Raw genomic sequence first — 26,532 nt, 5'->3', positions numbered from 1 at the left:
GCTAATTTCCCAGCGGTGGCGGTGATAACGAGCGACGACGAGGTGATGGAGAGCGTCGTTGTCGTGTCGGTGGTGGTGTGAGGCTGCGATCGGAAACGGAGGAGTCACTGCGGTTCGCGCGTCCCTGCTGCAGTCGCTGGAAGGAACTGGGATAAAAAAAATATTTGGTTTTTCGTGCCAAAACCACTTTCTCATTATGAGGCACGCCGTAGTGGAGGACGCCGGAAATTTCGACCACCTGGGGTTCTTTAACGTGCACCTAAATCTAAGTACACGGGTGTTTTCGCATTTCGCCCCCATCCAAATGCGGCCGCCGTGGCCGGGATTCGATCCCACGACCTTGTGCTCAGCAGCCTAACACCATAGCCACCTCGCAACCACAGCGGGTAGGAACTGTGATACGGCCAGGGCTCGTCAACGGGCACGCGGGGTGTGTCGGAATTAAACCATGGAGCACGCTTCTGGCGGCGGTGGCAATACCTAGCAATGTGTCCAGGCACACCGCAGCTGTAGCAAATGCTGGGTTCGCGACTTGTCGCGGGTGACACCGGTGACATGGGTGTCATGGGTAGAAACGTGCTCAACAAATCGTTGTGGAGCATCGTGTCGGCGTCCCAGACTTGTCGGTTGCCGTGGCAGGTTGCTGCTTTCCGTACGATCAGCATAGGTCCAGCGAGGTTCTCGGTAAATCTGAGGTACCCAGGTGGCCGGTGGCACACGAGAGCGATGATCAAATGCATACTGATGGCACATGAGCGTTGTCAACAACTTTAAGGCGTTCAAGCTCTTCTTTAACCACTTGCCGAATCACCGAGGAGATGTCGCCGTGTGTTGGGACAGACACACTTGGAATAGTAGTAACATTGTCCAAGCGTCCAAACTTTGACCCAATTCTTCTCATTTTGAGCGCTTCAAACGCCCGGCAGTGTTTCTTCAGGTTAGACGGAGTACTCAGATCTTCCTTCGTTATAAGAAAATTATAAACATCTTCAGTGATTCCTTTAAGCAGATGTAATACTTTGTCTTCGCCTGTCATGATAACGCTGGCGTTTGCGCATAATTCCAGGACAGCCTCTATGTACGTTGTACACGTTTCGCCAGGTAATTGAGCTCGTCGGGAAAGCGTCTCCTCAGCCTTCGTTTTCTTTGAGATATGGGTCCCCGAAGCACTTGGTGAATTCTTCTGCAATTATCCCAGCTTGTCAGAACTTTCTCGCGGTTTTCACACCAGAAGAGCGCGGTTCCAGCGAGAAAAAAGAATCACGCTATCGAGCTTCTTCGTAGTGCTCCATTGGGATGGCAACTCACTCTGTTGTAGTGTTTAAGCCAGTCGTCGACCTCTTCGTTTGCCTTCCTCAAAAAGGTGGGTGGCTCTCGCAGCGGTGTCCAGTAGCCAGCCTGACCAGCGTGATTGCTGTCTTGTCCGCCGCAGGTGGGGTCATCATTGCCTTTTCCGGAAACGGCCATGTCCGCTGCTTGTGGTCGTAAACCGGCCAAGCGTCTACTCCGTCGGACAGTTGGTAGAGCTGGGTCGTCCAGGATCATCAAAGGCTTACCCCGCACGTCCCCAAAGATGTTACGAATGATGTTTATTTACAAGGTGAAACGAGGTTCGAGAGGGAAGCTACAGGCCAGGCCCAGCCAGCGCAGAGTACCTTAAGATCACGCGCGCTCACTCTACTTCTTCGTTCTCTGCCTCAGTCGCGCAGTGCTGCGACAATACATGCACACACACACACAAACACACACACACACACACACGCACGCACACACACACACACACACACACGCACACATACATACATACATGCATACATACATACCCGGTTTATCAACCAATCAGGATAGGACAGGGATTACCTTATTAAAGTGCCGGCAAACGATGGTTTAACGCGTCGTCACGCTGGCCAAGCATCGACCCAGGGTTATACCCTACCCTGCAGTAGCCCAGTTGGGCCCGTTTGTAGTGGGTCATAATCAATTAATCAGTCAATCAGTCGATCGATCAATCAATCAATCAATCTAAAAATAGGCTAAAAAGTAGGGCAATATTGAAACTCTTTATAGGGGTAATCGATTAGCGAAATCTCCGAAATGAACGCCCCTATTCGAGAAAAATCACTTTCGAATATCCAATCGAATACCGAATACTTTAAAATTTCACACAAATTGTAAAAAGATATTTTATGAAGCGAGTGTTGTAGAAAATGGAAAGAAAAAGAAAGAATAAGAAAGTTTTTTTGCCCTACTCATCTTCCGCGCCACAACGTAGGCCACAGCAGAGAGACATCATTATTCAATAAAATGTATTCATTCATTCAGTTACCTTATTGGATACACGTAATGGCGTTCAGAACTAGGCACAGAGTGAACAAAGGAGCCTTGAATGAGAAACAAGTAAAATATTATTATATCTGTTGCATCCAATGACAATGGCACTAGTGATACAACAGACTGCGTTAACAGATGCATGTAGTACGCCGCCTTCGTTGTAGGATATATGTGTAATATTTCAGAAGCGCACACCCTTTTAAACACCCACGAGCAACCTTAGGGAGGTATTCAACAAATAATATAGTAAATTGGTTTGCCTAAACCAATACGACAATGCCGTAGGCTATGTAAAGGCGAGGAAAAAAGAAAACGTTGTGTGATTTTTACTTCTGCTTTGAAGAGTGGCACACACCCACTGACTCAAGCTGGCATCAGAGAGGGTCACTTATATGCAGCACATACCCATGGCACATATCCGTGATCCAAGTTGGTCCAGTGAGTGGTTGCAATCCCAGTTCCCTGGACAATGCAGCCCGATGCTCTAAACATTAGACCCTGGGCTACCAAATGATGCAGCACATAACTACGCCGCCTTTCATTTGCGTAATGCTATTCTATTATCATTACCAGCCGCATCAGAAAACTGGCCTAATTATGACCCGATGCTCAGTTGGTTCTTTTTCAATATAAGCACACTGACATGCGAGAAAGCGCGAAAAAAAAAATGCATTCCTTTCAAGATTGAAAACAACAGATTTTGGTCATTTAAAGAAAAAAACTTAGCTTAATTCTACTTTTCTCGCTCTCATATAAACCTAGTGCTGTTATTAACTAAAGGAATTAGCCGCAAAGCGGAACGTAATGCGACCATTTGTCTTGCATGGTGTTTGCTATAATGCGAAATAAGTTCTTGCAATAAGTCTTTCAAAGAAGCTTGGACATCTCACGAGGTTCTGTGGATAATCTAGCAGCGGCATGGGTTCGCTTGTGTGTTTCATATAGCCGCTCAAAGAGCCTTTAGTATGTAGGACAAAGCCTGTGTTCACTAAACATTGCACAGGAATTTTAGAAAGTAATTGAAAAATCGAAGCAAACGGTTTTCAAGTTGTGTAGCGCCTGAGACTGGAATACAAAGTTTTGGTAGACTTGGTCGCCACTGCGTCGTTAATTATAGCACGTACTGAAGTTAGTCAGCACATGTTTGCAAAAGTGAGCGTTCTCTTACTACCGTGCGTGTTTTCTTGGACGCGGTATCTTGCCTGAAGAAGAGGGCAACGCTGGAGTGCTGGCGCCAGTCCTTCGGGAAGAGAACGAGGTCAGTCGCCTTCTGCGTTGCCGCTCGCGTCGCTACTCGGCGTTACACAACCTTCGCCGTTCGCCTTTCCGTTTGCTTAGCCAGCCTTTTAACATACATGCATACATACGTACATACATACATACATACATACATACATACATACATACATACATACATACATACATACATACATACATACATACATACATACATACATACATACATACATACATACATACATACATACATACATACATACATACATACATACATACATACATACATACATACATACATACATACATACATACATACATACATACATACATGGACACACACACACACAAGATCAGCTGGTATGGCAGGTTTGCTTATTAAGGTACTTTAGTAAAGCTGATTGAAGAGAAGATAATTCCTTATTATTGACAATGAATTGCGGAAGGGCGTTCCACTCATTTATTGATAAGACTAAAGGTGATTGTAAATATTATTTAGTCCATGCGAAAGGTGGGTATACCTTGAGTTCGTGGTCAATACGGGCGGAGAGGTGGGCTGCTGGATGAATGAATTTGCGTGAAAAGGCACTATCATGGTAATAAAGGATAATTGTGAATATTTTCTGCGTAGTACGAGAGGTAAAGTGCCAAATGTTCTAGACCTCATCCGGAAATATGAGGACTAGATGAATCTAGCGGCTTTCCTTTGAATTGATTTCAACATCTCAGTACGGTAAGCCTAATGCGGATTCCATATGTTAGAAGCGTACTCTAATGATGGCTTAATAAGCGAATTAAATGCCTGAAGCTTTCCTTTTGCTTTTGTTTTCGCTTCGATTTGCGTTCATGTACAGAAATCAATCAACTAATCAATCAATCGATCGATCAATCAATATAAAAATGGGCAAATAAGTAGGCCCATTTTCAAACTTTTTATAAGGATAATCGATTAGCGAAATCTCCGAAATGAATGTGCGTATTCCAGAAAAATCACTTTCGAATATCCAATCGAATACCGAATACTATATAATTTCAGACAAATTGAAAAGATTGTTTATGAAGTGAGTGTTGTATAAAAAAGAATGAAAAAGAAAAGAAAAGAATGTTTATTTGCGCTACTCATCTTCCGCGCCACAACATAGGCCACAGCAGAGAGACATCAATATTCAATAAAATGTATTCATTCATTCAGTTACCGTATTGGATACATGAAATGCCATTCAGAACTAGGCGCAGAGTGAACAGAGGGTCCTTGAATGAGAAACAAGTAAAATATTATTATATTTGTTGCATCCATGACAATGGTACTAGTGATACATCAGAGTGCGTTAACAGATCCATGTAGTACGCCGCCTTCCCCCATTGTAGGATATATGTGTAATATTTCAGTAGCGCACACCCTTTCAAAGACCCACGAGCAACCTTAGAGAGGTATTCAACAAATAATAATTAAATTTTTTTGCCTAAACCAATACCACAATGCCGTAGGCTATGTAAATTCGAGGAAAAAAGAAAACGTTGTGTGATTTTTACTTCTGCTTTGAAGAGTGGCACACACCCACTGACCCAAGCTGGCATCAGAGAGGGTCACTTATATGCAGCGCGTACCCATGGAACATATCCGTGATCCAAGTTGGTCCAATGAGTGGTTTCAATCACCGTTCCCTGGACAATGCAGCCCGATGCTCTATACATTATACCCTGGGCTACCAAATGATGCAGCACATAACTACACCGCCTTTCATTTGCGTAATGCTATTCTATTATCTTTACCAGCCGCATCAGAAAACTGGCATAATTATGACCCGATGCTCAGTTGGTTCTTTTCCAATATAAGCACACTGACATACGAGAAAGCGCGTAAAAACATGCATTCTTTTCAAGATTGAAAGCAACTGATTCTGGTCATTCAAAAGAAAAATTTAGCTTAAATTTACTTTCCTCGCTGTCACATAAATCTACTGCCGGTAGTAACTAAAGGAGTTAACCGCAAAGCGGAGCGTAATGTGACTTTTTGTATCGCACACTGTTTAATATGATGCAAAATAAGTTCTTGCAATAAATCTTTCAAAGAAACTTGGGCATCTTTCGAGGTTCTGTAGAAAATCTAGCAGCGGCATGGGTTCGCTTCCATGTTCAGTATAGCCACTCGAAAAGCCTTTAGTATGTAGGACAAAGCCTCTGTTGGCCAACGGCATCGCTAACATTGCACACGAATTTACGAAAGCAATTGAAGAAGCGAAGCAAATGGTTTTCAAGTTTTGTAGAGCCTGAGACTGGAATACAAAGTTTAGTTGACTTGGTCGCATGTCCGTCGTTAATTATAGGACGTACCGAAATTAGTCAGCACTTGTTTACTAAAGTGAGCGTTCTCTTACTACCGTGCGCTTTTTCTTGGACGCGGTATCTTGCCTCAGGAAGAGGGCAACGCTGGATTCTGGCGCCCGTCCTTCGGGAAGAGAACGAAGCCAGTCGCCTTCTGCGTTGCCGCTCGCGTCGCTACTCGGCGTTACAGAAGCTTCGCCGTTCGCCTTGCCGTTTGCTTAGTCAGCCTTGTAACATACATACACACATACATACATACATACATACATACATACATACATACATACATACATACATACATACATACATACATACATACATACATACATACATACATACATACATACATACATACATACATACATACATACATACATACATACATACATACATACATACATACATACATACATACTGTTACGAAGGATGTTTATTTACAAGGTGAAACGAGGTCCGAGCGGGAAGCTACAGGCCAGGTCCAGCCAGTGCAGAGTACCCCGAGATCACGCGCGCACGCTCTACTTCTTCTTTCTCTGCCTCAATCGAGCAGTGCTGCGACATTGTACCCCGGGGCGGACGAAGCTCGCTGAGCGAGTTAAAGGGACCTGTGATGTTACTGCTTGAGTCTGGCCACGTGAACAACTTGCGTCGCACGTGATCGCCGATTACTTGCCGTCACTTTGATGATGACATAGTTCACATCACTCAAGCGGCAGAGTATAACGAATGGTCCGTGGTAAGTGGCGAGAAACTTGCGGTACAATCCCTTTTTGCGAACTGGTGTCCAACACCAAACATAATCAAAGGGGCTAAAGCTGACGGGGATATGCCGCGCATTATAGCGAATCTTGATGTTGCCTTGTGAGGACAACGTCCTAACATGCGCCAGTTGACGTGCTTCCTCAGCACCACACAGGGTTTGAGCGATGGAAGGATCTTCTTGGCACGATAAAGGTAGAATAGTGTCCAGAAAGCTCTGGGGAGCGCGTGCGTACACTAAAAAGAACGGGGCATATCCAGTTACTTTATGCTTGGCACTATTGTACGCGTACGTTAAAAAAGATAAGACGGCGTCGCAATTCTCATGGTCAGCGACGACATACATTGATGACATGTTGGTAAGGGTTGAAACACCCGCCGTGGTTGCTCAGTGGCTATGGTGTTGGGCTGCTGAGCACGAGGTCGCGGGATCGAATCCCGGCCACGGCGGCCGCATTTCGATGGGGGCGAAATGCGAAAACACCCGTGTGCTTAGATTTAGGTGCACGTTAAAGAACCCCAGGTGGTCAAAATTTCCGGAGTCCTCCACTACGGCGTGCCTCATAATCAGAAAGTGGTTTTGGCACGTAAAACCCCAAATAATATTATTATTATTAAGGGTTGAAACGTTCACTGTCCACAAACGAGTACAACCATCAGTGGTGACAATGAGGGAGCGAGGGACTATCACATTTTTCTTCAGCGCCTTGTTATAATCGGGCTCGGCTAAACCACAAGAACCTTTACGAGGGTGAAAAGTATTGACAGGTACAACCATTGCAATCTGAGGGGGCAAACACACATCTTGTGACACGGAGAGAACGTCGGCGGCATCACTGGTGCTATCTGTCATTGAAGTTCGCGCGTCGCGGCGAAGAGAAATCGCGCCACTTCCACAATCCAAAGTTGCCCCCCACTCACGCAAGAAATCAATTCCTAAAATAATATCATGCGTTGTACCTGCAAGCACAGTAAATTCACATCGAAATGTCTCGTCCCCTATCGTAAAAGAAACAGAACAGACCCCAAGTGGGCGTAACATTTCGCCGCCAACTCCCCGAAAGGTAGCGTTCCGATCTCAAGAAAAGATACCTTATTGTCCAAGACGATTTTCGAAGGACAGACTCATAACAGAAAGTGCCGCCCTGGTGTCAACTAAAGCAAAATCACTCACATTGTCAACTAAAACACACACTTTGTTTTTAAACAATTTTGCACAAGGGGGTCTTGATGAAGATGAACATATTGCGGCCTCACCCCCGTCGGTCGCCCCAGCTAGTTTCCCAGCGGCGGCGGTGATAACGAGTGACGACGAGGTGATGGAGAGCGTCGTTGTCGTGTCGGTGGATGTGTGAGGCTGCGATCGGAAACGGCGGAGTCACTGCGGTTCGCGCGTCCCTGCTGCAGCCGCTGGAAGGAACTGGGATAAAAAAATTATTGGGTTTTTCGTGCCAAAACCACTTTCTCATTATGAGGCACGCCGTAGTGGAGGACGCCGGAAATTTCGACCACCTGGGGTTCTTTACCGTGCACCTAAATCTAAGTACACGGGTGTTTTCGCATTTCGCCCCCATCGAAATGCGGCCGCCGTGGCCGGGATTCGATCCCACGACCTTGTGCTCAGCAGCCTAACACCATAGCCACTGGGCAACCACGGCGGGTAGGAACTGTGATACGGCCAGGGCTCGTCAGCGGGCATGCGAGGTGTGTGGAAAATAAACCGTGGAGCACGCTGCTGGCGGCGGTGGCAATACCTAGCAATGTGTCCAGGTACACCGCAGCTGTAGCAAATGCGGGGGTCGCGACTTGTCGCGGGTGACACCGGTGACTTGGGTGTCATGGTTAGAAACGTGCTCTCAGGCTGGTTGTAGGAGGGAAGAGCCCACGGAAAAAATCGTTGTGGTGCATGGTGTCAACGTCCCAGACTTGTCGGTTGCGGTGGCAGGTTGCTGCTTTCCGTACGATCAGCATAGGTCCTGCGAGGTTCTCGGTAATACTGAGGTGCCCAGGTTGCCGGTGGTACAGGCGAGCGATGATCGAATGCACACTGATGGAACATATGAGCGTCGTCAACAACATTAAGGCGTTCAAGCTCTTTTTTAACTACTTGCCGAATCAGCGAGGCGATGTCGTCGTAGTAGTAGTAGTAACATTGCCCAAGCGTCCAAACTTTGGCCCCATTCTTCTCATTTTCAGCGCTTCAAACGCCCGGCAGTGTTTCTTCAGGTTAGACGGAGTACTAAAATGTTCCTTCGTTATAAGAAAATTGTAAACTTCTTCAGCGATTCCTTTAAGCAGATGTCCTACTTTGTCTTCGTCGGTCATGGTAGCGCTGGCGATTCCGCATAATTTCAGAAGAGCCTGTATGTATACAGTCTTGGTCAAGAAACTTGAACCCGCTGTGAACGGCCGGGGTGCAGCTGCGCTCCGCTATCGCGGCGCTGCCATCGTCGGCGCGCGCCGCTGCTCGCTTGCGTCGAGGATAAAGAGGGCGAGGGAAGCATGTCGCTTACTCTCAAGCGTTGCTTGATAACAGCGCTCGTGAAAAAGTGCGGCGAACGCGATCTACGACGGTGGCGAAGCGGAAACCACACGACTGGCTAGCATGCCGTTTGCAGCGTACGCTGGTTGAGCCGGCGGGGGTCTCTGGCGACCGCTGTCACACGCGATAGGGTCAAATTTCACGATTCCGAGTACTGTAGTCATTAGTTATTGCTTTCAGGGACCAAATTAAAGGAACGGCGCTATGAAGAGTCCTGCGCATGCTCGAACACGGGCACTTCGCGAGGATCGTAGCTTACATCTGACTTAAGCAGCTTAATGATATAGTAAATAGCGTGCCACAATGGCATCTCGCATTTGTAATCATGAATGTCACAAGTAACAAATTAATCAAGAAAGCATAAGCTTCAGGTGGCACCCGCGTCTCTCGACAAAATCACAGGGGAGAGCATGCCTTCAAGGCATTGTGTGCGGCTTGGCCTGTGGTTGCCCTGAACAATTGCAGCTTGCCCACGTGCTTTACTGTAAACTAGCCAAGGTGTCCGGTTTAAAGAACGCTAGTATATCTGCTTTTTTTAACTGCCTGTGAAGCCCTCTCTCGTAGAGACGAACAATACCTCAGTAAGCTATATATAAAATACTTCCAGTGAACCCGTGATAGCGACAGCACCGCCGGTGTGACGCCGTCACTATGAGATAATCCTATATTCTCGTGGCCCTGATCTACATTACGCGATTCAAACGCGTGATGCCTAATGCAAATGGGATGAACTTACACTGGTCTCATGTGTGCATGAAACTGGGCCCTAACGACAATGAGGCAGTATGCACGAAGATATGAAAAAAGGCGAGGTAGTGGGCACTTTCCAAAATGCCGAGGGAATGGGTCTAACTCAATCGGCTACCCAGGCAAGGCAAACGTCTTCTAGTCCCGAAAAGTTTTCATAATCTCACTGTGGGTTTAATTAAAGAAATTCAACGGCAAACGCACTCGTTTGGTCGTTCCTTAATGGAGAAGTGTGGTCAACGTATTTGAGATATTACAACAGTTGTTACAGGCCCTTTCTGAAGAGAGCCTTTGTAGTCGGAATTACTGCTTCTGGTCTTTTCTAAACAAACGATGATTGAAATGCCCGCATGGTTGTGGCAACTCACTCTGTTGTAGTGTTTAAGCCAGTCGTCGACGTCTTCGTTCGCCTTCCTCAAAAAGGTGGGTGGCTCTCGCAGCGGTGTCCAGTAGCCAGCCTGACCTGCGCGATTGCTGTCTGGTCCGCCGCAGGTGGGGTCATCATTGCCATTTGCGGAAACGGCCATGTCCGCTGCTTGTGGTCGTAAACCGGCCAAGCGTCTACTCCGTCGGACAGTTGGTAGAGCTGGGTCGTCCGGGATCGTCCAAGATTTACCCCGCACGTAAATCAAAGATGTTACGAATGATGTTTATTTACAAGGTGAAACGAGGTTCGAGAGGGAAGCTACAGGCCAGGCCAATCCAGCGCAGAGTACCCCCAGATCAGGCGCGCTCACTCTACTTCTTTCTCTGCCTCAGTCGCGCAGTGCTGCGACAATACATACATACATACATACATACATACATACATACATACATACATACATACATACATACATACATACATACATACATACATACATACATACATACATACATACATACATACATACATACATACATACATACATACATACATACATACATACATACATACATACATACATACATACATACATACATACATACATACATACATACATACATACATACATACATACATACACACACGCACCAATACATACATACCCGTGGCACATACCCGTGATCCAAGTTGGTCCAATGAGTGGTTTCGATCACAGTTCCCTGGACACAGCCCGATGCTCTACCCATTAGACCGTGGGCTACCACATGATGCAGCACATCACTACACCGGCTTTCGTTTGCGTAATGCTATCGTATTATCATTACCAGCCGCATCAGAAAACTGGCACAATTATGAGCCGATGCTCAATTGGTTCTGTAGGCTTGGTCGCAGGTTACCTCGATAGCCTTTCCAAATGAGGCTTGGAATGCGTCATTCATCCAGCGACTCGTGAGGAATTCTTGGCCGGTAAGCTCGCCCTGTCATGCATCGATCACGTTATCGTTCACGCTCAGACTCTAGCCGTAAAATCCGCTATAGTAGAAAATAAACTTGCTGACCATTACTTCGTTTGCGGCTCAATAAGTTATCCAGATACTGCGACAGCACCCGCAGATTCTAAAAACTAATTTCGGTGCTTGATCCGAAAATATTTGTTAAGCTGATGGCTAAATATGACTGGAAATCTTTTTTAGCAATAGTGTCTCCTGTTCACCTTTATGACAAGCTTGTAGAAGTGGTCCAGAACTGAGAAGAAAGTGCTACCCGAACAATACATATCAAACAACGTAACGTGGAGAACAAGTGGATGTCGTCTGACATACTTGCTGCAATAAGAGAAAAAAAACTTACTATGGGCCCAATTCAAGCGTGTCCCAAACTGTGCAGACCTACGGGTCCAATTAAGCAGTTGAGAAATAAGGTTACTGCCATGATCCGCTCTGCAAAGCGAATACATTTTCGAGACAAATTTAAAGCTGCTAGTTATAGTAGTAAGAAAACATGGTCGTTATTTAACAGCTTTATAAGCGCTAATACGCAAGCTAATATAATGAATTATTTTCCTTCCAGTTTATGCAGTGGCACACAGAATATTTCTGATCAGTTTAACAACCACTTGTCTCGTGTAATTAGAAACACTAACTTACAGGTAGATTTGTGCACCTTGCATCACAGCATTAGTGAATCGGCGTATCTGCCTTCATTTTCTCAGGAAGAGCTAAGATCGTATATTTTCAGTTTAAAATATAATAAATCTCCTGGAATCGATGGTATTTCTCTTAATGATTGGCGCAGAACACATGAATATATCCAAGAGGTTTCGCTAGCACTACTCTACCTGTAAAACTGAAAACAGCAATAGTTATACCTCTTTACAAAAGCGGTGCGCCTAATAAAATTCAAAATTATTGCCCAATTTCAATTCTACCTTCTATTGCTCAACAACAGCATTTTGTCGCCTAGTCGGTATGGCTTCCGGCCCGGGAGAAGCACTCAAACCCTTCTGGAAGATTTCTCCGATCAGTTGAATATAGCTTTCGATAATAATAATGTTGCTTGTGCGCTCCTTCCCGATTATAGCAAGGCTTTTGACAGTCTTTATCATGGTCTTTTGTTAACGAAGCTTTACTTGTAAGGATTTCGGGGTGCTTTCTGGTCGTTGTTAGCAAATTTCCTTCAGGGCAGGCGTCAGGTCATCTCAAATGAACAAGTTCATAGCCCATTCTCTATTATTCATGCTGGAGTTCCGCAGGGATCTATACTCAGTCCGTTATTGTTTAATATTTTTGTAAATGACCTCTATAGCATGATCCCCGTTTCTCGTAACTGATTATCGTAACTTCTGCCCACAGCTATTAGGATGCGATTGCTTCTTTACCGTCTGCTACCACAAAAGCTATGGACTGGTTTCGAATTAACCTAATTAATATAAATGTATCTAAGACTCAATTAATCAGCTTTCATAATCCTTTGAGGAAAGTAGCCCTTGATTATCCTCTTGTTTTGCATTGTTCAGATTGTTGATCATGTTCTTGTAGACCATTACAGTACTCATCTGTTGTAAAGCATCTTGGTCTATATATTGACATTGACTTTTCTTGGAACAGCCACCTTGCTTACGTTTGCAAAAAACCTTGCGCCGTATCATGTCTACTGTACAATATAAGATATTGCAAGCCCTTATCGGTAAGGAAAACAATAACACATGCTTTAGGCTACAGTCTGCTGTAGTATGGAATAACAATTTACGGGCACTGTGCTGTTCGCTGGCACAACAGAATAAATGCAATACTGCACTCCCTCTTAAATAAAATATCTTATCGTCTGAGCCTGAATGCTGACACCGACCGTTTCAAAATATTTTTGATGCCGAATTTCAACGACCTTTTAATGCAAACGGTTGTTTTAAAACACTTCAGGTCTAGTGAATTCCTAGGTCCGTACACCTCTTCCCGTTGCTTAAGGCCAAGGGACCCCTTTTTGAGGCCACGTTGTTCCACAATGTACGGTACTAGAGCTCGCGCCCGTTATGTTCCAACCTACTTCAATAAATTACCCCCCAGCATCATCTATGCAGAAACAAAACACAAGTTAAAGAGACTGCTAAGGCTTATGTGTTTGTAAATGCGTATTTGTTCCTTTTGTTTACCGTTATTGCTTGTGTTCATGCGTGTGATTGTGCAATTCCTTTACACCATGACGGTTAGGTTGGCGCATGATTATATTATTTCATGGTTATTTCGTTCACATGCATTGCTGCGTTTCTGTTTCATTATTCTCGACGAAAATTCTTGTTTTAGACACTGTACACATTTTAATAACTTTTTTTTCTGGTATGCTATACTCGAGTTCGCTGCTTATAATCTGTTATGTACCGTGTATGGTTTTGCTGCCTGCCAGGCTCTGCCACTCAAGCCTTTTATGGCTTTGGCAGGCCTGTATGAACGTACTGATTTCATTGTTGGAAATAAAGGTATTTTTATTATTATTATTATTATTATTATTATTATTATTATTATTATTATTATTATTATTATTATTATTATTATTATTATTATTATTATTATTATTATTATTATTATTATTATTATTATTATACAATACACTAGGGGAAGTTTACAAAAAATATGCTAATCTTATTCACACTTTCACCTTGGGTCCCATGCCCCTTTGCGAATAGGTGCGGGACGCCTTCTTTACGGAAGGAGTTGAGCCTCCTTCTGCAATTCGATCTTGATTAAGACAACCGTGCCAGAATGGTGACTTTTGAGCAGGGTTATTACTTTTTGGAAGAGAGTGAAATAAGCGGGAGTCATATCTGTAGGTTTATACAAACCATGTTGCTTCTGGAGAGAAACCGCCCTGTCCAGAGTGATATATAGAACGGTGTCATCGTGCAGCATTCCAGCTTTCCTTACGCTCCAGGCCGAGCCGTTTTCCTCCAGCAGCCGTCCTGAGAGGCCTTAAAAGTTGGCAGTAAGATCTCCGCTGTTCATTCTCTGGCCACTCTCGCACCCGCCGCCTCTCAGATCACCTAAGTGGACATACTATGCTGGCTGATAACGGCCCCCTCCCACTTTTAGTATGCTTCACCGCGTAACTAAAATGTACTGCGGCGAAGAAGCCGTACATTTGTATTGAGTGAATGAACAAATGGTTTTTACAACAGTACAGAAATAAACGCGCACCATGCATCATTCTACCACACGAAAGAGCGTCGCAACATACGGTAGCTGATTCACACAGGTCATGTAGCCCACTTGTCAGTCGTAAAAGGTATTATGGGTAATTCAATATTTCAGACACACATGTTTATGTTTACGTTCGCACTCCTTGCGTAATAAGACTCCCAGAACTCCCACAACAGAAAGTAATTTACAACACACAAACGCAAAGAACACTGTATGTTTCGTTTTCAACTCGGCCGTCACGCAAATGACATATAGCGCGGAAAAACGTGAACATGCTGTGTGTTAGCGTCGTAAACTTCATACTAGGCAAGGAGCTAGCACACCGCAGTCCCGCGACAGCCGCTAATGAGACGAAGACGGGAGCACGTGTCTGTGAACGCGCAAACCCTAAGCCACTCTGCTCCTCTGCCACCCCCGCTGCACGGCTGCACCACTCGTTTCAAGCACAGCGCACCAAACACACATTCAGCGCTGAACAGTGGGCGGTCGATGCAGTTGCATTTACATGACTTGCAGGGAGCAGCACATCCCTCGATGTCCGTTAAGCGAAGTCGGACACGGCGACGCCACATCGCGGTTCGCAGAACTTCGCTGCCGAGGCGCTAGGCCACTTCGATATTTCCATTGTCACCACCGCCGTGTTCTCAAGAAAGCACGGGTCACACAACGCAGATTCTGTAGTGCCGGAGCTCGCCGAAGCCAAAGCCGCACTGCCGCAGCGCCACTACTTACGGCTTTCAGCCAAGCAACACAGAACCTACAACCACCACACAAGCAACGCACGCACGATCACATGAGCAATGTTGAACAACGCGCGGTCCAGAGAACGATCACGCCGAGGAAGAAGACGCCACGGCGTCGCTTGGCGCCAGCACCGCGCCTTATGTAAAATCCCTAAACAATGCTGTCCCTAGGCACCTAGCATCAGATCACGTGAGGGATTTTTGTACGACAAATAGACGCACGCGTCCTTCGGGAAGAGAACGAGGCCAGTCGCCTTCTGCGTTGCCGCTCGCGTCGCTACTCGGCGTTACAGAAGCTTCGCCGTTCGCCTCTCCGTTTGCTTAGCCAGCCTTTTAACATACATACATACATACATACATACATACATACATACATACATACATACATACATACATACATACATACATACATGCATGCATGCATACATACATACATACATACATACATACATACATACATACATACATACATACATGCATGCATGCATGCATGCATGCATACATACATACATACATACATACATACATACATACATACATACATACATACATACATACATACATACATACATACATACATACATACATACATACATACATACATACATACATACATACATACATACATACATACATACATACATACACGCACACACACACACACACACAAGATCACCTGGTATGGCAGGTTTGCTTATTAAGGTAGTTCGGTAAAGCTGATTGAAAAGAAGATAATTCCTTAATGTAGACAATGAATTGCGGAAGGGCGTTCCACTCATTTATTGTAAAGACTAACGGTGAGTGTAAATATTATTTAGTCCATGCGAAAGGTGGGTATACCCTGAGTTCGTGGTCAATACGGGCGGAGAGGTGGGCTGCTGGATGAATGAATTTGCGTGAAAAGGCACTGCCATTGTAATAAAGGATAATTGTGAATATTTTCTGCGTAGTATGAGAGGTGAAATGCCAAATGTTCTAGACCTCATACGGAAATATGAGTACTACATGAATCTAGCGGCTTTTCTTTGAATTGATTCCAGCATCTCAGTACGGTAAGCTTGATGTGGATGCCATATGTTAGAAGCGTACCCTAATGATGGTTTAATTAGCGAATTAAATGCCTGAAGTTCTGCTTTTGCTTTTGCTTTCGTTTCGATTTCCATTCATGTACAGAAATCAATCAACCAATCAATCAATCAATCAATCGATCGATCAATCAATCTAAAAATGGGCTAAAAAGTAGGGCAATTTTGAAACTTTTTATAAGGGTCATCGATTAGCGAAATCTCCGAAATGAATGCGCGTATTCGAGAAAAATCCCTTTCGAATATCCAATCGAATACCGAATAATTTATAATTTCAGAGAAATTGAAAAATATTGGTTATGAAGCGAGTGTGTTAGAAAAAAGAAAGGAAAAGAAAAAAAAGAATGTTTATTTGCGCTACTCATCTTCCGCGCCACAACATAGGCCACAGCAGAGGGACAACAATATTCAGTAAAATGTATTCATTCATTCAGTTATACCGTATTGGATACATGGAATGCCGTTCAGAACAAGGCGCAGAGTGAATGGAGGGGCCTTCAATGAGAAACAAGTAAAATATTATTATATCTGTTGCATCCATGACAATGGTACTAGTGATACAACAGAGTGCGTTAACAGATGCATGTAGTACGCCGCCTTCCCCCATTGTAGGATATATGTGTAATATTTCAGAAGCGCACAACCTTTTAAAGACCCACGAGCAACCTTACAGAGGTATTCAACAAATAATAATTAAATTGATTTGCCTAAACCAATACGACAATGCCGTAGGCTATGCAAAGGCGAGGAAAAAAGAAAATGATGTGTGATTTTTACTTTTGCTTTGAAGAGTGGCACACACCCACTGACCCAAGCTGTCATCAGAGAGGCTCACCTATATGCAGCACATACCCATGGGACATACCTGTGATCCAAGTTGGTCCAATGGGTGGTTTCAATCACAGTTCCCTGGACAAAGCAGCCCGATGCTCTACCTATTAGACCCTGGGCTACCAAATGTTGCAGCACATCACTACACCGGCTTTCATTTGCGTAATGCTAACCTATTATCATTACCAGCCGCATCAGAAAACTGGCACAATTATGACCCGATGCGCAGTTGGTTCTTTTTCAATATAAGCACACTGACATGCGAGAAAGCGCGAAAAAAAAATGCATTCCTTTCAAGATTGAAAACAACAGATTCTGGTCATTTAACGAAAAAAACTAAGCTTAATTCTACTTTTCTCGCTCTCATATAAACCTAGTGCTGTTATTAACTAAAGGAGTTAGCCGCAAAGCGGAACGTAATGTGACCATTTGTCTCACATGGTGTTTACTATAATGCGAAATAAGTTCTTGCAATAAGTCTTTCAAACAAACTTGGACATCTCACGAGGTTCTGTAGACAATCTAGCAGCGGCATGGGTTCGCGTCTGTGGACAATATAGCCATTTGAAAAGCTCTTTTGTTCTAGGACAAAGCCCTCTGTTGGGCAATAGTATCACTAAACATTGCATACGAATTTAAAAAGCAATTGAAAAAGCGAAGCAACCGGTTTTCAAGTTTCGTAGAGCCTGAGACTGGAATACAAAGGTTTCGTAGACTTGGGCGCATGTCCGTCGTTAATTATACCACGTACTGAAATTAGTCAGCACTTGTTTGCAAAAGTGAGCGTTCTCTTACTACCGTGCTTGTTTTCTTGGACACGGTATCTTGCCTGAGGAAGAGGGCAACGCTGGATTGCTGGCGCCAGTCCTTCGGGAAGAGAACGAGGCCAGTCGCCTTCTGCGTTGCCGCTCGCGTCGCTACTCGGCGTTCCAGAATCTTCACCGTTCGCCTTTCCGTTTGATTAGCCAGCTTTTTAACATACATACATACATACATACATACATACATACATACATACATACATACATACATACATACATACATACATACATACATACATACATACATACATACATGCATACATACATACATACATACATACATACATACATACATACATACATACATACATACATACATACATACATACATACATACATACATACATACATACATACATACATACATACATACATACATACACGCATGCACGCACGCACGCAGATGCAAGATCAGCTGGTATGGCAGAGAGAGAGAGAGAGAAAATAATGTAGAGAAAGGCAGGGAGGTTAACCAGAGGTAGTTCCGGTTGGCTACCCTGCGCAGGGGGAAGGGTTAAGAGGGATAAAAAGAGAAACAGAGTAGAAGAGGGAGATAGAAAGAAAGGGAGACAAGCACGAACAAAGCGCGTACACTACAGAGCGGTAGGGGGCGGCATTCTTAGAGTCTGTCGTGAAGCCCCGTGGACCGCAAGAACCTTACTAGCGCGAGTAAGGCCTTCAACGCGGATGTTCTTTCGGAGCATTGGCTTAAAGCTTTTAGTTCTGAAAGTGGACGATTGTCCAACTGGTCCAGCACTCTGCACATCACTTGTCTCTCAGCACTGTATCGCGGGCAGACACAGATAATGTGTGCGAGCGTCTCGTCGATGTTACATGTGTCGCACGTGGGGCTGTTGGCCATTCCTATGAGGAAAGCATAGGCGTTTGTAAAGGCAACGCCTAGCCACAGACGGTAGAGCATAGTCTGTTCACGTCGGGGTAATCCAGGCGGGAGGTGCATCCGTATGTCTGGAGACAACGAACGCAACCGACACATTGTGAAAACATTCGAGTCCCACAGGGGCAAAGTACACTCACGGGACATCAATCGCAGCTGAGCCGCAGCGTCTGTTCGCGAAAGCGGAATGAAGACTCGTTGACCACTTTCTTGTGCAGAACGGGCGGCTTCGTCGGCGTGGTCATTCCCGCTGATGTTACAATGTCCTGGAAGCCACTGAAAGATTATGTTGTGTCCCTTGTCATAGCTTTGGTGATATATGTGCCGAATTTCTGAGGCCAGTTGTTCATTGGGTCCGTGGCGCATTGGGCTTCGTATGCACTGAAGGGCTGCCTTGGAGTAACTAAAGACTGTCCATTGTTGCGGTGGCTTCTGCTTAATGAAATCAAGTGCAGCACGAAGCGCCGCGAGTTCTGCACCCGTCGATGTGGTCACACATGAAGTTCTTAATTTGATTTCCTCATATTGTGCCGGGAATATGACTGCAGCAGCAGAGCTGTTGAGTTTTACTGAACCGTCTGTGTATACATGTTGGCGGAATCTGTGCACTTTGTGAATGTGATCCAAAGTTGCTTGTTTCAAAGCTTGCAATGGCGCTCCAGCTTTCTTTCTGATTCCTGGAATTGTCAGTTCAACTTGCGGCCGGTGCAGACACCACAATGGATCTGACAATCGTGTAGCGGGCGTAAATCCTGATGGCAAGTACGATTGATGTCTTGCAATAGTTTTAGCAAAGGTTGAAAGTGGCCTCTGGTATGGCAGGTTTGCTTATTAAGGTACTTTAGTAAAGCTGCTTTAAAAGAAGATAATTCCGTAATATTGACAAATGAATTGCGGAAGGGCGTTGCAATCATTTATTGATAAGACTAAAGGTGAGTGCAAATATTATTTAGTCCATGCGAAAGGTGGGTATACCTTGAGTTCGTGGTCAATACGGGCGGAGAGGTGGGCTGCTGGATGAATGAATTCGCGTGAAAAGGCACTATCATGGTAATAAAGGATAATTGTGAATATTTTCTGCGTAGTACGAGAGGTAAAATGCCAAATGTTCTAGACCTCATCCGGAAATATAAGGACTAGATGAATCTAGCGGCTTTCCTTTGAATTGATTCCAGCATCTCAGTTCGCTAAGCCTGATGTGGATCCCATATGTTAGAAGCGTACTCTAATGATGGTTTAATGAGCGAATTAAATGCCTGAAGTTTTCCTTTTGCTTTTGTTTTCGCTTCGATTTCCGTTCATGTACAGAAATCAATCAATCAATCAATCAATCAATCTAAACTGGGCTAAAAAGTAGGGCAATTTCGAAACTTTTATAAGGGTAATCGATTAGCGAAATCTCCGAAATGAATGCGCGTATTGGAGAAAAATCACTTTCGAATATCCAATCGAATACCGAATACCTTATAATTTCAGACAAATTTAATAAAATTGTTTATGAAGTGACTGTTGTAGAAAAAAGAAAGAAAAAAAAGAACTTTTATTTGCGCTACTCATCTTCCGCGCCACAACATAGGCCACAGCATAGAGAACAATATTCAGCAAAATGTATTCATTCATTCAGTTACCGTATTGGATACATGAAATGCCGTTCAGAACAAGGCGCAGAGTGAACAGAGGAGCCTTGAATGAGAAAAAAGTAAAATATTATTATGTCTGTTGCATCCATGACAATGGTACTAGTGATACAACAGAGTGCGTTAACAGATGCATGTAGTACGCAGCCTTCCCCCATTGTAGGATATATGTGTAATATTTCAGAAGAGCACACCCTTTTAAAGACCCACGAGCAACCTTAGGGAGTTATTCAACAAATAATAATTAAATTGATTTGCCTAAACCAATACGAAAATGCCGTAGGCTATGCAAAGGCGAGGAAAAAAGAAAATGTTGTGTGATTTTTACTTTTGCTTTGAAGAGTGGCGCACACCCACTGACCCAAGCTGTCATCAGAGAGGCGCACCTATATGCATCACATACCCATGGGACATACCTGTGATCCAAGTTGGTCCAATGGGTGGTTTCCGTCACAGTTCCCTGGACAAAGCAGCCCGATGCTCTACCTATTAGACCCTGGGCTACCAAATGTTGCAGCACATCACTACACCGGCTTTCATTTGCGTAATGCCATCCTATTATCATTACCAGTCGCATCAGAAAACTGGCACAATTATGACCCGATGCGCAGTTGGTTCTTTTTCAATATAAGCACACTGACATGCGAGAAAGCGCGAAAAAAAAATGCATTCCTTTCAAGATTGAAAACAACAGATTCTGGTCATTTAACGAAAAAAACTAAACTTAATTCTACTTTTCTCGCTCTCATATAAACCTAGTGCTGTTTTTAACTAAAGGACTTAGCCGCAAAGCGGAACGTAATGCGACTATTTGTCTCGCATGGTGTTTGCTATAATGTGAAATAAGTTCTTGCAATAAGTCTTTCAAAGAAACTTGCACATCTTACGAGGTTGTGTAGATAATCTAGCAGCGGCATGGGTTCGCTTGTGTGTATCATATAGTCACTCGAAGATCCTTTATTATGTTGGACAAAGCCTGTGTTGGGCAATGGTATTACTAAACATTGCACAGGAATTTAAGAAAGTAATTGAAAAATCGAAGCAAACGGCTTTCAAGTTGGGTAGCGCCTGAGACTGGAATACAAAATTGTGGTAGACTTGGTCGCCTGTCCGTTGTTAATTATAGCACGTACCGAAATTAGTCAGCACTTGTTTGCAAAAGTGAGCGTTCTGTTACTACCGTGCGTGTTTTCTTGCACGCGGTATCTTGCCTGAGGTAGAGGGCAACGCTGGAGTGCTGGCGCCCGTCCTTCGGGAAGAGAACGAGGCCAGTCGCCTTCTGCGTTGCCGCTCGCGTCGCTGCTCGGCGTTCCAGAAGCTTCGCCGTTCGCGTTTCCGTTTGCTTAGCCAGCCTTTTAACATACATACATACATACATACACATACATACATACATACATACATACATACATACATACATACATACATACATACATACATACATACATACATACATACATACATACATACATACATACATACATACATACATACATACATACATACATACATACATACATACATACATACATACATACATACATACATACATACATACATACATACATACATACATACATACATACATACATACATACTGTTACGAATGATGTTTATTTACAAGGTGAAACGAGGTCCGAGCGGGAAGCTACAGGCCAGGCCCAGCGAGTGCAGAGTACCCCGAGGTCACGCGCGCACGCTCTCTTTCTTCTTTCTCTGCCTCAGTCGAGCAGTGCTGCGACATTGTACCCGGGGGCGGACGAATCTCGCTGAGCGAGTTAAAGGGACCTGTGATGGTACTGCTTGAGTCTGGCCACGTGAACAACTTGCGTCGCACGTGATCGCCGATTACTTGCCGTCACTTTGGTGATGACATAGTGCACATCACTCAAGCGGCTGAGTATAACGAATGGTCCGGTGTGAGTGGCGAGAAACTTGCGGTACAATCCTTTTTTGCGAACAGGTATCCACAACCAAACATAATCACCGGGACTAAAGCTGACGGGGATATGCCGCGCATCACATCGAATCTTGCTGTTGCCTTGTGAGGACAGCGTCTTAAGATGCACCAGTTGACGTGCTTCCTCAGCACCACACAGAGTTTGGGCGATGGAAGGATCTTCTTGGCATGATAAAGGTAGAATAGTGTCCAGAAAGCTCTGGGGAGCGCGTGCGTACAGCAAAAAGGACGGGGCATATCCAGTTACTTAGTGCTTGGCACTATTGTACGCGTACGTTACAAAAGGTAAGACGGCGTCGCAATTCTGGTGGTCAGCGGCGACATAAATTAATGACATGTTGGTAAGCGTTGAAATGTTCACTGTCCACAAACGAGTACAACCATCAGTGGTGACAATGAGGGAGCGAGGGACTATCACATTTTTCTTCAGCGCCTTGTTATAATCGGGCTCGGCTAAACCACAACAAGAACCTGTACGAGGGCGAGAAGTATTGACAGGTACAACCATTGCAATCTTTTATTTTATTTATTTATTTTATCTTTTATTTCCCCAATTTTGACAAAGCAGTTCCAACCACCTTTCCAAACCGCTATCCATTTCTCGCCGAATGCCGACAAGACCCCAGTGTTATTGTTGTAGCAAAACAATGGGTCGTTGTCGTTGGAAACAAATAATGAAAACAGCCGAACATAACTTAAGTGGTCTAATTTCGCGAACAGCCTGTTCTCACCCTAGCGCAGTGGCGTGCTTATCTCACGTACTGTTGCCACTGAACAGTCTGGTCATCTTCACAAGTACGTAATCACAAGCGTGCTTGCCTTGTCACTATTCAGAACGCGTACTTGGGTCGTAGGCAAACTTTTCATTACGCTTACTCACGTTTCTTCGTTTAGTCCGTACAGGACACGTAACTTACGCGAGCAATTAAACTTGCGGGACTTACGCACTCCGCAGAACCCTTAAAATGATGCGCCTTCTAATAACTAGCCCCATGCACGCTTACTAGAGAAGTCAGAATACGGCTTCCCTGAACACACACGAGCAACCCACTCATAAACCTGCTTCCTTCCGTCCACACAGGACACGCACTAATGGACCTAAGGGTACTTTTCAGTGCAAATTACGCACTTACTGAAAACCTACGCGCTTAACCTTCGAAAATAAAAAAACACTTATAAAAAGAAAGGAGGTTAACTAATACACACGCGCGTTACGATAGGCCTCTCACCGATAACCTTGACACTCAGGTTACTCACACACAAAAAAAGCCTATATACTCATTAACTAACATTCACGAGACTAATATTTTAAATAAAACACCTCTTTCAAACCTCGGAGCTTCTCAAACGAAAACAAAGGAAGCTCATACCTTACTTTTTGAAAGAAACTCTAGCCTCAAATCGCAAAAATTTTCAAAATGTTCAAAAAAAACAGAAACACAACGTTTCACTTCTACGGAAGCTCTTTTGGCCTACCGTTCCAAACGTTTACGTCTGACTCATACTTTGAGCCGTACTCGAGGTGGTCGCGGTTCAAAAGCTACTCTGGGCTACCGAGGAACAACAAAAGCGCTGACTCACTATCAGCTCCTCTAAGACGTTACAGCCTCCTGCCAATTTGCGTCCTGGCGCCACGCTTTCCTCACGAACTCGACTGACCGCGTCGCGACTCTTTATCACCTCGTCTCTCCTGCCACTTTGCGCTCCTTCGCACTGCACGCTGAACTTCGTAAAGAACGACGGAACGACGAGGAACATAACTGCCCCATGCCCTTTGTCCGCGTCCGTGTAGAATATGCTTCTCGGTCTCTTTTTGACCAGTGGCTCGAACGTGTTTGATGCGCCAACGTCGTCAACGACGACCGCACCTTTCTTTTCGCCGCGCTTTGCCTTTTCGCGCCTGTCGCCGTCTTTGGCTGCGCTGCATTAGCCACCGCATTCCGATCTTTAGCGCGCTTCTTTCTACGGCGCTTGTTCCTCGAACTCTCTATCATGTCGCCTTCTCGCGCCTCGTGCTGGCCGGTACACATTTCGTCGGCCCGGATCGGTCTCTTACCCGCACAGTCTGAATGATTCCTAACTAAGTCCTCGCTGTCGTGGCTACCTAGACTGGTGGAGAGCTGCACCGATCCCTGAACAATGGAGTGGTCTTCCCTTGAGCTACGGAGCTCGCAATCCTGCGAACTACCCTCAACTGCATCGTCCTTCACTTCGCTTCGGCACGCAGACCTGACTCGATATGGGTGCTCGCGTCTGTCGGGTCAACAGTACTCTCTACCTCGTTAGCAACCTCGCTAACATTACAAACGACGCACAAGCGCGGTAACTGTGCCAATTTGTTCGCAGCTGGCCTAGCTGTCTCTACAGTCCTCTGTTGGCACAGCACCTGGTCGCTTTCACTCTGGCCTTTAACGGCCTCTGCTGCCACTAAGGCATCGTTAACTGCTAGCACTTCGAGTTCACTTATGAACGTGCTGCTAATCTCGCAGGTGCTGCTACTTCTCTCGCCTTTCGACCAAAATATGCTGTCGACTTCCTGCCACTTTCGCTGCGTCCAGCCTACAGATTTGTCAAGCCGCTGTTGACCTTGCTCGATTAAGTGCTCAAAACCTTCAACCTCTTTGTCCAATTCAGCAACGTACTGCCTAGTTACTTCTGTTAGGTATTTTTTCTGCGAAATATTTTTTAGTTCCTGCCTAGCTTTTTCCTTATTTGTTTATATTCATCATGTTCTTGCCTAATTGCTTCCTGTTCCCGTTTTTTACTTAGAATTCGTTAGCCCATTTGTTCGATGAATTTCAAATCATTGTTACTTTCTAGAATGGTTTTACGAATCTCTGATTCCGTCAAGTTTTCCACTACGTTTACCTCGACCTCTTCACACAACCACAACAGGTCAGCTCTTGTCAAACACATTAGGACCATGGTCGCTACTTTAAGCTTTGGCTCTGCTGTTACACAATACTTGCTGCGATATCCATGAAAATCAGAATACAAGTAAAAGATCCCCAGCGAATTTAATCCAAAAATACAGAGAAATTGAAGCCTGGTAAATCTTACAGCCAAAACCAAACACTTACCCACTGAAGCAGCACCATATCACCAGTCCTTCTCCGCCGTATCCAGTCAGTTACAAGAGGTTGTCAATCCCAAGTAGCCTCCAACTTGATCAGGATAATGGTCGGTCACCATGTGCCAACATCCGCGAGCTGCCGTTGCTGTCTCCCGAGCCGTAGGCCGATCTAGGAGTCGTAGGCCGATTCCACCGTTGTCAACCAGATGTAGGATTTGGAGACGATCCCACCTCTGGCATACAGTTGTAGGAGTTGTCGGACGATCTCGCCACTGCCACGATTTGAAGGAGTTGAAGGTCGTAGAGAGGAACTTGGAAGGAATTAGGCGTACAGGGGGCGACGTTTCAGTGCTGCAAAGCAGCTTTGCTCGGGACCTGCGTTCGGGAAGAGTCAAGCAGTGAATAGTTCCACCTGTGGCGCATGAAGTGGGGGACGCCAACTTGTTTGCACGTACTCCACGTACTCAGTTCGCTATTATTTATTGTTTTGGTAAATGACCTCTATAGGTAAACCCGGCGCTAGAATATCATCAACTGGGGGAATCGTGCATAGCACATGCATTTTTTCTACGATTTGGCGCAGAGTCCTTGAAGGAGCCCGTTTAAATAATTATTGTTCTCTTGTACTTTACTTGCACTGCTTCATAACCTCCCGATTAGTTGATTTTATATAGAGTAAATGCCAGCGCATAAATAAATTTCGACAGCTTCGAGTGTGCAGGTCACTAAATCTGGACGATGTTCAGTGACGTTAACTAGGCTCGATGATTTCTTATGCGCAATAATATTTATTTCTCAGGTTGTGAAAACCATTCAACGGCAAATAATCGACATTCGTGGAGGTTAGTTCTCGCCATACAGTGAATTTGCGAGGAAAACGGAGCTTCAAGAATGTTTTTTTTTTAAGAAGCGGCAAGGTCATTTGGAGGAAGAAACAACGACATTCATGGAAATCATTGTATTATGTATTATTCTCATTGTAGTTAC

The 26,532-nt window shown here is 44.6% G+C and overlaps 1 protein-coding gene across 1 annotated transcript in view; it reads left to right on the top strand.

Moving 5' to 3' along the window:
- Positions 1-3,305: 3,305 nt before the first annotated feature.
- LOC135919962 (homeobox protein ceh-30-like) overlaps positions 3,306-26,532 on the top strand; it is a 229,996-nt gene continuing 206,769 nt past the window's right edge. Inside the window, exon 1 of the mRNA XM_070529310.1 lies at positions 3,306-3,589. The gene's annotated coding sequence lies outside the window, so the exon portion shown is untranslated. The remainder of the gene's footprint in view (positions 3,590-26,532) is intronic.

This window comes from Dermacentor albipictus, unplaced genomic scaffold (genome assembly GCF_038994185.2).
Source record: "Dermacentor albipictus isolate Rhodes 1998 colony unplaced genomic scaffold, USDA_Dalb.pri_finalv2 scaffold_20, whole genome shotgun sequence".
Classification (NCBI taxonomy): Eukaryota; Metazoa; Arthropoda; class Arachnida; order Ixodida; family Ixodidae; genus Dermacentor; species Dermacentor albipictus.
This window is presented reverse-complemented; position numbering and strand designations above follow the sequence as displayed.